This window comes from Gossypium hirsutum, chromosome D02, assembly GCF_007990345.1.
Source record: "Gossypium hirsutum isolate 1008001.06 chromosome D02, Gossypium_hirsutum_v2.1, whole genome shotgun sequence".
Taxonomy (NCBI): domain Eukaryota; kingdom Viridiplantae; phylum Streptophyta; class Magnoliopsida; order Malvales; family Malvaceae; genus Gossypium; species Gossypium hirsutum.
This window is the reverse complement of record NC_053438.1, coordinates 58,791,271-58,808,692: the sequence shown is the minus strand read 5'-3', so window position 1 is coordinate 58,808,692 and position 17,422 is coordinate 58,791,271. Positions and strand designations below refer to the sequence as shown.

General features: G+C 31.1%; 1 long non-coding RNA gene across 3 annotated transcripts; it reads right to left on the bottom strand.

Moving 5' to 3' along the window:
- Nucleotides 1-4,941: 4,941 nt before the first annotated feature.
- On the bottom strand, nt 4,942-8,046 carry LOC107909739 (uncharacterized). 3 transcript variants are annotated; one of them, XR_001687336.2, is made up of 6 exons: nt 7,869-8,046; nt 7,674-7,735; nt 6,678-7,285; nt 5,986-6,101; nt 5,730-5,793; nt 4,942-5,498 (listed from the first exon to the last, which is right to left on the bottom strand). It is a non-coding gene; the product is annotated as an uncharacterized lncRNA (long non-coding RNA). The 3 variants fall into 3 exon arrangements; XR_001687335.2 differs by having other exon boundaries at nt 5,986-7,285; XR_001687337.2 differs by having other exon boundaries at nt 5,734-5,793; nt 5,986-7,285.
- Between the last annotated feature and the right edge of the window lie 9,376 nt (nt 8,047-17,422).

Below are 17,422 nucleotides of genomic sequence, written 5' to 3'. Positions count from 1 at the left end.
CGTTCATCTCATAATGACGTTTTTGTCCCTATCTTGCACATTTATTATTAAAATGATGGCTATGTTTTTCTAAGGGTGTTGTGGTGATTTCCTACCTGATTGTGAAAGGGATTAATGAATGAAAAGATGGGGGATTTTGATGCCCGTAATAGAGCAGCAGTGAGGCCGGCAGACCACTCGCTTTTTTCATTTTTACCAATTTGAATAATTAATAATAATAAAATATGTGCTTAATTTCATTAAACCCACTTTAATCTAACCAAATCATTAATCATTATTAATTTTTAATGATTTGGTCTGCCTGCCTCATTAAAGAAAGTAAATGGTAGCTATGGTAAAACCGGGGATAAGTAATAAAAGTGGAAATATCAACAGCATCATTGAAGTTGGTTTTAATGAGTGTGATGCGGGTCAGACATATTCAATTTCAACGTCATTGCTGATGCTGCTAATGCTTACTGAAACCTGCCACTCCCGCTCTGGATCGCTTTCAACAACAACACATAAAAAAAGGAAAAGGTTTTACTCGCCTGGGTAAAATCAAATTACCAAGTTTGAATTGATTGGGATCAGGTCTGTTTGTTTCTCAATTTTAAATTTTGTGTTTCATCCTCTTTTCTTTATAATCTAATTGTTTTTATTTTAAATAATTGCTTGTATACAAATTTAAAATTACTCACTTTTCTGTTTTGTATGAAAACTTTCCAACAATTATATTAGATTTTATTAAATATGGAATGGAGTTAAAAGCTTTCGACTGGTTTTTATAAGACTTCGTCAACATCGATGCAGTTTGAATTGACTTCCCAATTTTGTTTGGAATTTGCATATAAGTTCATATATTCAAAGCTTCTTACCTTGACAATTTGTATTTATATTTTTTTCTTTTTCAACTTTAACTAGTATTTAAACTTAAAAATCATAAATTAAGTTACTACTTTTTATTCTTACTTACTGTATTTAAAACAATCAATTAAATTACTACATGTGTATTAAAAATACATAATGTGAAATTCTTTTCTTTTAATTTATATTAATTAAAAATAAAAATAAAAATAATTATTTAATTCATCTTCTCCACTTTCGATTCTTCTCTAATTTTCAGCCAAAAATTAATTTTCATTTTCTAATAATCAAAAACCAATATCCCAAAATTCCATATCTTAATCCCCAATCTCTCTACTTTTGTTTCTTCTTCATACCAGAAAGAATCAACATTGCATCTTATTTTGAGGTTGAGAGATGGAGCTCGCAAATCCAACCAAGACAATTTGATAGTGTTGTGCCCTAATATAGGTGAGAGCTAAGAAGTGAGGCCATAACAATCAGTTAAGGTTCAAAAAAGTCTTCATCTCCAAAAATTTTAGGTTAAAAAAATTGTATTCATCTTCAAAAAATCTCAAACTCTGATTCTTAATTTCTCCAACATCAATTGACCATTGTTTCTTATTTGGTGAGCTCTCTTAAAAATGCTTTCAAAATTATCTCTTAAAAATCCCAAATCTCTATGGTTGGTTGAATGGTTTCTTATTTAGATAAAAAATTTTAGGAAATGGACAGAAGATTAAGGGTGTAAAAAATAACAAGACAGAAAACTTGATTTACTTGAATAGTTTTCGAAGAACTGTATGATGCGAAAGAAAAAGGAAAATTAATTAATTGAAAATATAGATGAAATTAAGATAGATTGAAATTCTTTTTGACACATGGCATTAAATGATAGGTCAAAATTACAAAAATTAATAGCGTAAAAAAGTACTAAAAATTACCAATTTGACGTATGATTTTCAAGTTTAAATATCTAAAGAAAAAAAAAAGAAAAAAAGATATAAAGTAAGTACAAATATTAACCTTTTGCATAAATTTGAGTTTACATGCAGCTGGGTAGCTTTAACACAATAAATTTATAAGAGCTGGACTCGTGAAACTCTGCCATTAAAGTGCAATTATTTGTAGATAACTTAATTAATGCATTTGCAGATTATCAATACTCAAAGCCGCTTCGATGCGTTTTCTTTCTTTTTTCTTTTTCAAGTTAATAAATGTAAGTAAAATTAGAAGTAATATATATGTTAATTAAAGGGAGAGATCTACAAAATTAAACAACTAAAGTAGTTTATATTTTTTTATACTATTAATATTTTAGTGATTTAACTGTTGAATTTTTATATTAGTGTAAGTGAATTTCTGTTTCTAAATTAATTATAGTTGGAATTAATTATTATACAGCACAATCAAACTAATATTAAAAATATATTTAGAGTCAAGTCAAAATAATCTGAAAATTACTCATACATTATAAAATTTAAGCCAAAATAAATCTAAAAACACCTTCACATAGTTTATGCAGTGGAAGTTGAACCTAGGTCATCATATCCCAAGGCCTTAGCCTTTATCAACAAAGCAAAGGCTTCATTAGTCAATAATATACTTCTATTCATAACACATCCCCCAACTCTTAAAATAGAGGAAAAACACATTTAAACATGCTTAAATCCATGTCTTCTTGGTTGCTGCAATAGTAATTGTTGCAATTGAGCCCAAGTGAGATCGATGATGCCATCTATGTGTCTCACAAGGCCATCAGGATCACACATGACCACACTAAGGCTCGCCCTTCCTCGCACTATGTTAAGGGCCAAATCAACATTAAGCTTCATATTTCTCCCCTTCAATGAGCTCCAACATGATAGTTGTGGCCTAAGCAGTAACATCAACCTTTAGATTAAGTTATGTATACAGAAGTCACAGTGCAGTCCACTCGCATTATTAAGCACAATGTGAGACAATGTACTCTTCCCATGCAAGATATTATTGTTGCGCACGGTTCAAAAATGTCATACCAAAACTAGCAAACTCGTGAAAGCCTCATTATCTACCCTTCTCATCCTAAGCTCAAGCCATTTGATACAACTCACTATATCAACATGAAGCAAATCATCATTAATACCAGTTAGCATAAGGGCCTCATGAGATACCTAATACTTGTTGGATCACCGGTATGCCTCGTGGTGTAACGAAAAATAAATTTTGGCGATCACAAGCCGCAAATCCATGTGCAAGGAACAAATCAGGTTGAAAAAGGGTCGAAAATGTACTCGTAAAATCTAGAAACAACATTGGTACGAAAGTGATTCCTTTATCTATGTCAAAATCCCAGCCGCAATGTAAAATCCTGGCCTCTACGTAATCCACTCGGAAGTTTACAATAAAAAAAATCTCAAAGAACTTTTATAAAGAGAACGAACTTTGTTTTTGGTCAAATTTTTAATCCAGTTAACCTTAAAATTGGGATTAATCATTCCATTTATTCAAAACTGTTTTGAATGAAAATTTAAATCTTAGAGTAATATTATGATTTATTTCCAAAAATGTGATATACTCCTTTACATAAGGAAATATCAGTTTTATTTCAAAATCAAAACTAATCTTTATTTATCGAATTTATTAAATATTATATTTAATAAATTCGATAAAATAGATTTGTCACATTAAAATATGTTAAATATATTTTTCACATTATTTTAATTTAACCCTCTACATATGTGTAACAAAATATACAATATCATGTTTAATTTTAATATTGTCAAATTAAACTAATTATTAGAACTTTTTCTATAATCAATTTAAACTTTTGTGACATGTTAAACAAAATCTCAACTTTAATTTGCACTCTGATCATCCCAACCAAATGTGTGACGCTATAGGATATTGTATCGTCGGTAGAAATATTAAAGCAATTCTAATGTTACAAACAAAGAGTGGCATCTAGCAATGCATCTCTGCTATCCAAGTTGCAAGAAGTCTTTGTTCGACATGGTCTTTTGTGATAACATTATTATGTATTATATCCCATTGTCTTTTATATCTAGATTGAACACAAATCAAGAAATAGTCACACTTGTATAGTCCAATTTCTTATTTCTTGATTCCCGAGTAGACTAAGATAAACAAATAGTGTGATATCTCATATCAACTAATTTAAGCATGGTCATGCATTTCTTGTCTCACTCAATCAAGAGACTTGAGATATTTCTCTCATTATGTAAGAGGGACAAATCTTATTTTGATCACTCATATCCCATTACACAGATTGTGACACACCCAACATTAGTCTTTATAGTATAACCTTTTACAAACGATGTTTGATTGTGTTAAAGCATACAACTCATGATGATGGAATAATGATGATCTCAAGTCACTACATCAAAACAGGCTTTTAGCGGCGCTTTTTAGGCCTTTAGCGGCGCTTTTCAAAGCGCTGCAAAAAACGCCGCTAATGACAGTGTCGCTAACTTTAGCGGCATTTTCAGAAATAAACGCCGCTAAAGGTTATGATCTTTAGCGGCGCTTTTCCCACAAACGCCGCTAAAGACCAAGACCTTTAGCGGCGCTTTTTCCACAAACGCCGCTAAAGACCATGATCTTTAGTGGCACTTTTCCCACAAACGCCGCTAAAGACCAAGACCTTTAGCGTCGCTTTTTCCATAAACGCCGCTAAAGACCATGATCTTTAAAGGCGCTTTCCCCACAAACGCCGCTAAAGTCCATAACCTTTAGCGGCGCTTTTCCTACAAACGCCGCTATAGAACAGATCTTTAGCGACGCATTTTCGTACAAACGCTGCTATTGAACAAACCTTTAGCGGCGCTTTTCACACAAACGCCGCTAAAAACATATCTTCAAAAAAATAATTTTTTTTTCAAATAATTTTTATTTCTATGATAAATATTATATTATGTTTTAAGAATAAATAAAAATATTATTTAAATTAAATTTTTTACGAAAATTTTAACTTTAAAACTAAATATAAAATTAATGAAATTAAATTTAGAATTTAAAATAATAAATTAATAACACAATTAAAATCCAAAAGTTAGAACTCTTAAGTAAAAATAAAAATTTAGAATCAAAACTAAAATAAATAATACATATGTAAGGTAATAAAACATAGAATGCATTTTATTAATCAAGTAAATCTTGGTAATAAAAGATATAATACATTTACTTAATCAAGGAAATCTTGTAATGAACTCAAAGCAATAAGCCTTAGAGAAAAACTTTTGAGCAGGTTCCAACAATAGACGTATCACTTGCTTCTCATAATCCGCACATAGCAAGCCAGAATCAGATAGAAGATCATAAAATGTGTGTGATGATATGATAGCATGCAATTTTGTCCTATTAATAGTATTACCACACACCCCTGCTGTCATAAGGCGCAATAAATATGTGAAGACTCTGATGTAAACTAATAAAGAAGGTTCTTCTGAGTGACCATCACCCTGAAAACTATGGAGGGTGGTTAGCAGAAGAGAAAATCCAGTGGCTTCACCAAAGACTTTCTGAGCAGCATTATTTACTCCTAGAATGCGCCACAAGGTTCCCATTGTATCACATTTTGCATCACTTTGAAGCTTGTATTGATGTCCTGAATGGCTTGTAACCATTCCACTCTTTAAAACTTCAACAAGTGATCCTAATTCTTCAGGATGACCCTGGAAAAAGAACGAGAAAACAATTATGGTGTGATAAATCACAAATACATAACAATATCAGTTCACTCATTCATGAAAACATTCACAAGGACATTTAAAATTAAACAAACTGGAGCTCAAGATCAAAGGATGTTCATTAAAGTAAAATTTAAAAAAAGGTTTAATAAGGGAAGAATAACATGCTTGAATGTAAGATCTATGACAAACAGATGAGGATGCATCATAACAAACCTACATAGCATCTTCAGTGATCAAACATGACAATATCCCTGCTTTCTACCTTGAGAAAAATGTCCTGCAACATCTGAACAGCTTCAAGGTCTTTCCGTAGACAAATCTCAAATAACAATCATCAAACGAAAGAGCAGCTAAAAGATTATTTCTTTCCGTAGCTAAGACCACAAAGCTTACCATACATTACAAAATCCATATACTAACCATGGTTTTAGAAAAACAATTCTGCAAGAAAAATTTACAAACCAATTACCTGGTCTATAGGACAATTCCACACATTCAAGTAACAAGTCCACAATCCTAACAGCGTAGACAGAGTCCCCGCAATCTGGATTAAAATCCTTTAACAGCCATTAAAAGCACTTTAATCTGCACAACAAGAGAACAACATGTGAACAAATGAAAAAGCACAATTTTTATCAATGACAAGGCAACAAGGAAAAAATTGACCAGACACATATTGACATAAAATATAAATAACAAGATTGCTGAAAGAAAAAGAATAAAACAAAATAAAATTATCAAACTTGGTTGCATGATGAGCGTAATAGAAGTATATAGAAAAAATAGTTGTTCCAGTATATAGGTCATATAAAAAAATCCAAAGAATGAAGAAAGCAAAGCAGATAGAAAGAAGACACTTGAAAGGCAGAGTAAAGGATCCTCAAAATAAATATCTCAATCTCTCACAAGTCACCAAGTGCTTATTATCAGAACCCTTCCTATCTGATCATATTCAAGGCCCGTACAGTTAAACATGAGAATCGATTAAAGAAAACAACATTAAACCATCTGCTAATAGCTAATTAACCATGAATCCTCAGAAACTTCTTGTCATTTAAAAATATATATTTTTATAAAAAAAATATAATTAGCTTTATTTGTTAGGAGACTTGAACGACTAAATAACCATAAAAAATTCCTGACATGTTATGGAGCTTCAACCTTCCACATATCAGTATCTAAATTAACGACCAGAAGCTCCACTTCTACGCACAACCAAATGATTATAAGTGGCAACTGTTGAGAACCGGCCACCTGACATCCATTTCCAAACAAGTTGATCGGGACCACCATCAATTGCTAGAGGAATCAATCCTGAAATTTTATCAACGATGGAAAGCGGCAACAAAGACTTTAGTTTCTACCAATCCCAAGATCCCTGACTAGTTACCATATTAGCTAAAAGGAGAGTTTCATCCAATTGATCATCACGACTGTAAATATATCTAAGAGGACCTATGTCAGTAAGCCATTCATTGTTCCATAAGTTTATTAAGCCACCATCCCCTATTGCCCATGTAATGCCACTCCTCACTTCACTCCACACCTTAGAGAGAGATCCCCAAACATGGAGCAGTTGCTACGTTCAATAGATTGTGATTCCATGTGAACCATCTTAATAATGTTTGATATGCCTTCACTATTGGCTGAATCAAAACAAATATTCAAGAAGGATTAGCCAAGAATCAACTAAACCCTTCATTTAGGTAGCTTGAAATGTTTCCCAATAATATGGTGGTATTTGTTCTAATTGCAGGTTCTTCATCAACCTGCACAACATTGCCAAAACGTACATAAGAACATGACTTTAAAACAGAAAAAATCATCAAACAAATTAAAAGAGAAACTTACCATTCTCATAATAGTAATCTATTGGTGATTTTCACATGGGAAATTAGACACAACTCCAACACTAATATTTTAAGCTGAACCCAGTTAACCTTTTTATCTAGTTAGATAATATACTTCACTGTCAATTAAGACAATAAAATTAGTATGGGCGAAATCTAACTAAATTAATTGCACAGAAAGAATCACACGAAAAATTTCGAAAATGCATACATAATAAAATCAGACAAATCAAATAATAAGGACAAAAATTAACGAAGAGCAAAACGAAGTTAAGGAAAAATAGTAAAAGGATGGATTAGGGAATACGTCTAGGAAAGGGATGAGCTCAGCGACCGACGACGGGGGTTCGACGAGCCTGTTTCCAGCCTCTATTTTCTCAGCAACCAAGTAGATAATCACTCAAAAACAGAAAATAAAAGAAAGAAAGCGAGACAAGTAACAGTAACGATATATGAATTAGCATAGAACAAATTAAATTATAAAAAGAGAAGATGAAATTACCAGAGAGCGAACGAAAAGGAGACAGAAAGAATCAAAGATCTTTGCTGAGAGGGAGAAAGAAGATCCGAGAAAAAGAAAGAAGAGGCGAAAGAAATGAGTTTGAAAAGGGTGAAGAAGCGAAATGTTAAACCACGAAGAAGAGGGGAAAAGATTAGGGGTTTCAGCGGGGAAATTTTGGGATAAAAAAGCGCGATTTTTTAAATAAAATGATTATTTGTGGCGTTTTTATTAAAAACGCCGCTATTACTTATTTTTTGCAGCGTTTTTAATAAAACGATGCGGTTTTGCTCTGCTCAAAATCTTTTATTTTTAAAGTAAAATAAAACGGTGGGAAAGTAAAATTATTATTTGTGGCGTTTATTATAAAAACGCCGCTATTGCTTATCTTTTGTGGCGTTTTTTAAAAAACGCCGCAAAAAATTATTTTATTTTGAATAAAACGACGTCGTTTTGGCATGCTAAAAATCTCTTATTTTATCTATTAAAAATTATTAGTTAAGTGATTTTATAAAACATTTATTATGACTATTTTTTTATAAATTAGATTTTTATAAATAAAAAAAACCAAGTTATTAAGTTAGAAAATAATATCGTATATTTTACTAGATCTAATTAAATTTAAATATAAAATAACTTTTATTGTTTTTAAACAATGAAATGGGTGATTCGGGTAAAATGAGCTTGAAGTTGGAAAAATTTTTAAAATATATATTAATTTGTCTATGTTTAAAATTTTAATAAATGAAAAATATATATAATTAATATATATTAAATTGCATGAATCTTTAGTAAAATCTAAATGTTCTTCAATTTTTAAACAGTATCCTTAAACCCTAAACCCAAAATAATAAACATTAAACTGTAGTCCCTAAAACTCTAAACCATAGACATTAAATCATATATTCTATAATGTAAACCCTAAAATAAAATAAAAATTTTGCAGCGCCACTAAAGTTCCCAATAGGCCTAACCTAACCTTGAATCTCTAAACCCTAAACCCTAAATCACTAACTCTTAACTTCTAACCCTTAACCTCAAACCCCAAACCACTAACCCCTAACTACTAACCCCTAAACCTTATTTAATATATAAATTAAAAATATTAATTAATCAAACCCCTAAATCCTAACCCGGATCCCTAACCCCTAACCTTTAAACCTTATTTCATAAACATTAAAACTCACTAATTAATCTAAACCCTAAACCCTAATCTAACATCGATTCCATAAACCTTAAATCCCTAACTCTTAATCTCTAACCCCTAAATTACAACCCTTAAACTAGAATCCCTAATTCCATAATCTATAAACGTTAAAATTGTAACTCTTAAACCGGCCTTAAATCCTAAATTAACCATATACCCTAAACCATATATATTAAACCCTAAACTATAATAATAATTAATTAAATATTTTAAAATTAATACTATCGTATCTTTTACAATTATATATGAAATTATTTAATATATAAATTAAAAATCAATCAGTCATGTACCTAAAAATTTTTAAAATTATTTTAAATAATACTATTTTAATTTTTCCATTTTTAACAAATATTCAATTAAAAATAAATTGAATTTTAATTAATATAAATAAACAAATTAAATAGTAAATAACAGATAAAATGTTTTTGCGGCGCTTTTTGAAAAAACGCCGCTAAAAGACCGAGCATTAGCGGCGTTTTTGAAAAAATGCCGCTAAAAGCCTGAGCATTAGCGGCGCTTTCCCAAAAACGCCGCTAAAAGTTCGAGCATTAGCGGCGCTTTCTCAAAAACGCCGCTATAGCCCTAAAAGTTCATAAAATGATGTCGTTGGGCTTACGTTTTTTGCGGCGTTTTTTCGAAAAACGCCGCTAATGCTTGATTTTTAGCGGCGTTTTTTGTCCAAACGCCACTAAAAGTGCCGCTAAAAGCCTGTTTTGGTGTAGTGAGTCTAAGGATCATACATATAATTATCATTATGAGAAATGTTGTAACTATTACATAATAATCCAAGAAACATTCTCATGGCGGGTCAGTCCAATATGTTGTTCTGTAAGATGTAATTATGCATTGACTTTGACAACCCTATGTCAATGACAATATTTTGTCATCAATCAACTACATATCAGTCTCAATGCATTATTTTTGTCTAAGCCCACAATAATACTTGACTAAGGACATTTAAGAACAATCATATCATTCTTAAGGCTTTATTATTAAACAATTTATTTAATACATAAAAATAGAAACTAAAATAATAATGGCAATGCCATCTATTAATAATTTAGGTGAACAAACATGTGATTACAATCATCTCATGATTGGTCTTTGGGCATGCTCCAACAATACTCTCGTAAGGCATGCAGGACGATTTCCACTAGTATAATCAATACAATATTCTTTTCTAGGAGGAGGCTTAAAGTCATCAAAAACATGTATAGACTCTTTTACTACTAAGTTATTTTGTTCAAAACTTGATAAGCTTTAGAATTTAAAGAATAACTAAGAACAATTCATTCATCACTTTTTGCATTAAATTTGCCAAGATTATCTTTTCCATTATTTAAACAAAACACTCACATATTAAAAGATAAAAATAGCTAATGTTATGCTTTCTGTTTTTGAAAAGTTCATATGGAGTTTTCTTTAAAATAGACCTAATCATTACTCGATTTACAATATAGCATGCAATGTTTGTGGCTTCTGCCCCAAAATACTTTGTCAAATTGTTTTCACAAAACACGGTTCTAGCAATTTCTTCTAAAGTTCTATTTTCCCTCTCAACAACTCCATTTTGTTGAGGGGTTTTAGGTGCAGAAAAATTACGGCTAATACCATTTGAGTTGCAAAAATTATCAGAACTATGATTTTGGAATTCAGTTCCATGGTCACTTCTAACTCTAGTGATGGAGTAACCTTTTTTATTTTGATTAATTTTTGAAAATGTGATGAAATTCTCTAAAGCTTCATTTTTAGTACTTAAGAAAAGAACCTAAGTAAATTTAGAATAGTCGTCAACAAGCACAAATGCATATTGTTTTCCGCCCAAACTAGTTGTTCTAATAGGTCCAAATAGATTTATGTGAATTAGTTGTAAGACTCTACTAGTAGATACATCATTAATAGGTTTTAAACATGTTCTTTTGTGTTTACCTTTAGTACATGCATCATAAGCTTTATCTAGCTCAAAATCAATTTTTGGTAGTCCTCTTACTAAGTCATTTTTAACTAGTTTATACAATATGCTCATGCTAGCATGTCCTAATTTTCTATTCCATAACCAAGAAGTGTTTTCATTCTTGTCGCTATGAGACAAACATTTGAACTATGTAAGTTGTCTAGATGCACCATGTATATATTTCCTATCCTATGATCTACAAGCATAATCTTGTTAGATACAATGTCAGTAACTTTACAACTAGTTGACTTAAAAATGACATTAAGACATTTATTTCACAATTGACTAATACTTAAGATATTATGCTTAAGACCGTTGACATATAAGACATTTTCAATAAAGATTTAAGAGTTTTTACCAATAGAGCAAATTCCTTCAATGAGTCATTTGAGTTGTCACAAAATGTAATTTATCCATTTTTTAGCTTTAAATTGATAAAGTGGCTCTTGTCACTAGTCATATTTCTTGAGCATCCATTATCAAGGTACTATGAATTTGTACTTGAATTTTCCACCTTGAAGCAATGCACCTTTCCTTACAAACATGGAATTAAATTTTGGTTTTTGATACCCAAATTCTTTTGGTTCTATAAATGTTAATTCCTAAAATTCTTATCCCTTTAGGTATCCATTTTGAAAGAGCATCATTGTCTTGAGTAGAACTAAGTCCTTCAAGAACCCATATTGTGACACCCCAAACCCGACCGGGACGGATTGGCCTGAATTCAAAGCATTACATTAGTCACCTAAGTAACTTTTCGGCTAACAACCACCCAAGTTACACCCCGACCTTATAACACCTCAATCTTATCTAATTATTAGTTATTTATTAACGCGGAAGCAAATTATCAGCCAATTTTAAATTTTTCCTAGGTAATTTAACCTAAGGGCATTTTCAAAATTTTACTACCTATGGTAAAACTAAATCGATTTTAGATCTAAGTGTTTATCGACCTTCTTTTAGTAAAATTATGAAAGCCTAAAAATTTCAGCTTAATTTGAGTAGGGGTGAGCATTCGATCAAATCGAATCGAATAAAAATTTTTTGAGTTAATCGAGTTTTCGAATCTCATTTTATCATCCTAACTTTATTTGAAGTTTTCTCGAATCGAGTCGAGTGAGATGGAATTCGAATCGAATAGAATCGAATATATTTGTTCGAGTTAAATTTTAAAAAATAATTTTGGGTCCTTGTAACCATTGTCACCCATCGTAATAAAATTTGTCTACCTTAATCAAATTTTTATTAACTTTCATCACCTCATAATTTATTTATTAATTTTTTATATACAGGTTAGCTTCTTTGCTTGCTTAGTTGTTTCAATTATGTTCAGATTCTTGTCACTATGTATTCTGGAATTAAAAAATATATTAAATGTAAAAATATGATTTTCTAATCAAAGTTATTTTAAAAATAAAATGTGAAATTATACCAATATAAAATTTTAATACGAATATTTTATGACATAATTAATAATTCAATTTTATTATAAATATTCAATATGACTAAACAATTCAATAATATAAATAATATAAAATGTGAAATTTAATTTAATAATATAAATAGTAGATATAAATAAAATTATTACTATTTATGTTTAGTGATTTTTTTGGATAATTTTGATTTTTTATTTGAGAGTGAAGGGTGAGAAGTATAAGTTTAGGGGAAAATAAAAAGTTTTGGGGAATAAAAGTTTGAGAGAAAGTAAATAGGGGGAGTAAAATTTTGGAGGAAAAATATTTTTAAAAAATTGGAGGGGGAAGGGTTTAGGGGTAGATGGGAGGTGGGATGGGAAGGGAATAAAAGTTTTAGGGAAAAAGTGGGAGGGAGTAAAAATTTTGGGGGAAAATAAAAGGTTTTGAGGGTTTTTGGGAGTAAAATTTTGAGAGAAAGTAAATGAAAGAGTAAAATTTTGGTGGAAAATAGATTTTGGGTAGATTGAGGGGTTGAGAGGAGAAAGGAGTAAAAGTTTTGGGGGGAAAGTGGGAAGGAGTAAAAGTTTTGAGGAAAAAGTAAAAAGGTTTGGGAGTTTGGGGTAAAAATGTAAAATATTATATTTTAATATTCGAATTATTCGAATTATTCGAATTATTCGAGTTATTTGAATTCAAAAACTCAACTCGATTCGAACTCGAAATTCAAAAAAAAATTTTGAGTTGATTCGAATAACTCGATTAACTCGAATAATTCGATTCGTTTAACTCGAAATTCAATTTTTTTTTCGATTTTTTCGAGTCGAATCGAGTTTTGCTCACCCCTAAATTTGAGTTTGATTACTATGTCTAATTCAAGTTTTATGGTTAGGGATTAAATTGTAACTTAAACAAATTAGAATACTAATTTAAAGAGAAAAATTCATACCCCTCTCCCAAAACCCACACAGCTATATCCCCCAGACTGTGTGTCATTAAATGACTGTGTTCGTTTGGTGAAAAACTTTTAGACCGATCGCAGATGCCCATGTGGAAATCCCACACGCCCGTGTGTGATAGCTCCAGTCTCCACACGCTCATGTGCAACCCATCACATGCCCGTGTGGACAGGCACACGCCTGTGTGAAAACCACTGCACCTATTTTTACGAAAAACTCATTTTAAAACCGGATTTTGCATATTTTAATGGTCAATTGAATTCGATTTAACTACGATTAATTAACATACATATACATACACCTTCAATTGAGTTTATTGACATCAATCAAACCTCAATTATATAAAATTAAACAATCAATTTCATGCATAACAAACACCGAATAAATCAAACAAGTGGCGTACCTTAGTCACTAGTAAACCACTCCATAGAAGCTTCATTTAAACAATCGTTAGTATAAATTTCATACCTCACAGACCATGTTATCAATTACCGTGTTATCAAGCAACAATACACTATAAATCATTCAATAATTAAACTCAAACATGCCTAAGAATTATTATAAAACCATCTAAAATAAAATGTCCAATGTCCACAGTCCAATTACAATAAAAATTAAACAAATTCTCGAGAGTTCTACAATGTCCAATTATAGTCTCTAAAACGTGTAATAAAGTCTTTACCAAGCCTAAATCTCTTTGAACTCTATTGCTCGGCTCCTCAGCTCCTCAACTCCTCAAGCCTGACGATTATCTGTACAAATTGTGAGGGTGTGAGCTTTAAAAAACTCAGTGAATGTTAATAAAAATGACTAGTAAATCAACATCCAAATCATGCGTAAATCACATCCAATCAATCACAAATTATCAACCATAATAATGAAACATGTCAATTTAATTTCCATATGCATGAAATTGAGTGGGCCAAAGCACATGCTCTCTTATAATGCCTCAAATAACCTAATAAGTGGAGACTCATGCTCAACAATCCCTTATCTACTCCCAAAAAATCAGTCCATCTAGAGCCATATGCTCACAATGTCACAAATAAATGTGAGTACTCACAAATTGTAACACCCCTAACCCGTCTCCGTCACCGGATTAGGGTTACGGATCATTATCGTATAATCAGAAAAATTTAGACATAATATCATTCAATAATTTAATCACATCATAAACCATTCATTTACTTGCATACTGTCCCTAAATCGAGCCCTCGAAGCCCTAAAAATAGCTTAGAAGCCATTCGGGACTAATTTGAAACAAATCAGAAAGTTTAGGAAAAAGATGCAAAATTTGCAAAAACAGGGGTCACATGGTGTGTGCCTCACACGGCTAAGACGCACGCCTGTGTCTCAGGCTGTGTAATGTTCGAACTAGGGACACACGGCTGTGTCCTCATCGTGTAACTCTTTGATTAGGGTCACACGGTCACTTAACATGCCCGTGTGTCAGGCCATGTAACATGCCCGTGTGTCAGGCCGTGTAACTCATTAACTTGTACCCTAAAGAAATCATTAGATGACACACGACCGTGTCGCCAGGTCGTGTGTCTGACACAACTGGGTCACATGCCCGTGTCTCAGGCCGTGTGGACCCAAAATGTACCTAAAATCAAACTATTACAAGACCATTTCATTCCTATTCACTTAAACCGTATAGACACGCATATAAGGGGTTCAAACACCAATCAAACATATGTAAACATGCCATTTCATTCATCTTAAATTATCTAACCAATGTACCATTCATAGGCACCACAATTTCATCAAACATCATTTACTAAATCAAGTTAACCTTACCTCATTTCTTGCATAAAGACCTAGTTCAAATAAGTGCCAAAACACACCCCAAATGACCATTGACAAGCCATTTCAAACATACCAAAATAACCTTATTTACAAGCCTTAACAAATTACCAAAATGACATAGCTTAGGAAAGATTACAAATCCATCAACCAAACATAATCTTCAAGGAAAACATCCCAAATCACCATTACACAACATCCTATACATGCCATTATAAACCTTGACCAAAAATGCTCAAAAACTACCGAATTAACTACTGGATAGTGTGATAGGTCTTCAACAAGCTTCCAACCAAATCGAGCTTTTTGATGGTCTACTAGAAAAGAAAACAACTAACGTAAGCAATAATGCTTAGTAAGTTCGTTTAAAGGCAACTTAACTACTGAACATATTAGAATAAACAATTAAGCATAAATTTCATCATATCTTAAGCTAATTTTCGTTTTCTATTCACTACACCTCTCAAGGATAATCGGTGTAGTCTTGCATATACACCTACACGCTTAACATATAATCATTTTGTAATTCATCTTTTGTTTAAAACTTTAATATAAACATATCATCTCGTTTAAACATTTATTCTTACCATAACACCTACACGCTTAGCATATAATCATTTTGTAATTCATCTTTCATTTCAAACTTTAATATAAACATATCATCTCAAAATCACTTACTTTCACTAAACAATATGAAAACTAAATAAATAGATTAATCATACCTGTTAATCATTTACGAAGCCCTTATAGGATTACTACTGAAAATGGTTCATTGTATGTTTCCTCTACGATAATAATTCAATCCAAACTCATCCATATATGTGTATAAATGTCTATCTTTAACCGTATAATCATCAATATAATTATACTCACATATGATCAAGTAATTCATTGAACATTTAACATTTACTAATATATTGACTATGCATTAGCCTTTAAGCACATAAATAATTTTATAAATTCCACTAACATTTATCCCGATGAACTAGTAACTTGAATCGGATACTCGGGTAACTACATCACACCAGAGGCATCATAGATGCATAATAGGAGCACCGAAGTGCTGACAGGGCACGAATGTGCAAACAAGGGCACCATAGTGTGAACAGGGACACTAAAGTGTATACATAGGCACCGAAGTGCAAATCTCGTACAAGCGCGCATACTGACCCTATTGGCATGGCAATAGTATCCTAGTGATTACTACGTTCAACCGAGCATTTTGTGTAATCCATTACCTTTTAAAAAAATTATCAATCACGGGTACTTCATTGTTTTCGTACACATAATAGGATATCAATATATATTCATATTGTTAATGTGCCATCACAAGGATTGTCACCTTCCATTAATCACTTTCATATAAATTTAATTTCATTATTTAAAATACTATATTAACATGTAAAATTTCACCTGTATTTGTATAATTTACCAATAGCATTAATTTATTTTCAGGAAACTTACAATTTACACATCAAACTTATGAACTTACCTCAATCCAAGTAACATTTAAATAGACAATCAATAATTCATAATCACTAAATACATTAGCAATAGTTCACATATCCTTTAATTTGATTAATTCCTCTAATTGATCCATAATAATAATTTATCACAATTTTATCAATTAATTTAACCAAAACATAAATAGCTATTTACATTCATCCAAAATGAAAAATAATAATTTCTATCAATATACGAACTTACCAGGGCTAAACTGCAAGAACAACAAAAGTTTAGGAATTATTCTGCTACTTCCTCTTTTCCTCAATTATCAACTTGCTCTTGACCTATAATACGATTTATTCCAATTATTAACCTTTAATTCATAAACTATTAAATTCAATACATATATTCACTTATTTACACTTTTGGACATTTGCCCCATATGTTTACATTTTATACAATCTAATCTTATTACTAAACAAGCCAATTCCCACAACTAATTCATAAACCCAAAACTGCCGAATATTTAACCTTACAAATGCAATTAAAAAATTCTAAAATTTCTCATGAAATCCCTTTCATTTACAATTTTCATCAAATAAATCCCCAAATTAAAAAAATGTATAAACATTTACTTAATAAAATAATTCAAAATCCACTTCAAACACCCAACAATTACTCTTTCAAGTAAAAAGCTTTCAAAAACATTAATGGTAAATTTTCTAACGATAGTTTCTCAAATTAATCCCTAATTTAATTAGAATATTTCAAGA